The sequence below is a fragment of the Myotis brandtii genome, unplaced genomic scaffold (assembly GCF_000412655.1).
Source record: "Myotis brandtii unplaced genomic scaffold, ASM41265v1 scaffold4781, whole genome shotgun sequence".
Classification (NCBI taxonomy): domain Eukaryota; kingdom Metazoa; phylum Chordata; class Mammalia; order Chiroptera; family Vespertilionidae; genus Myotis; species Myotis brandtii.
The window spans coordinates 37,624-38,250 of NW_005368268.1; positions in this window are offsets into that span (position 1 = coordinate 37,624).

Sequence of the window (627 nt, forward strand, 5' to 3'; positions counted from 1 at the left end):
TTTTTCCATTGATTTTTAGGGAGAGTGGAAGAGAGAGGGAAAGACAGAGAGAAACATGGATGTGAGAGAAACACATCGATTGGTTGCCTACTGCACGCTCCCCGACCAGGGCCCGGGCCAGGGAGGAGCCTGCAATTGAGGTACGTGCCCTTGACCAGAATCAAACCTGGGACCCTTTCTGTCCACAGGCTGACGCTCTATCCACTGAGCCAAACCGGCTAGGGCTCCTTTCCAATTCTTTATTAACTGATTAATAATTAATAGAAGGAACTTAATCCCAAGTTTCTTATTAAAGCCACGGTCCGGCATTCATGACTTCAGTGATCCTGGTAACTACTGCACACAGCTACAGTGAATAATGAGATTGGACTCCACTGACCTCGGCAAATTCATTCATTGCAGTTGACAGTCCATATTATATTAGTGTCAGGTGGACAGCATAGCAGTCAGGTGTTTATATAAATTACAAAGTGATCCCCCTGGTAAGTCTAGTCCCCACCTGGCCCCATCCACCGTTATCACAGTATTGTGCTTTTTAAAAAAAATATATTTTATTGATTTTTCACAGAGAGGAAGGGAGAGGGATAGAGAGAAACATTGATGAGAGAGAAACATTGACCAGCTGCC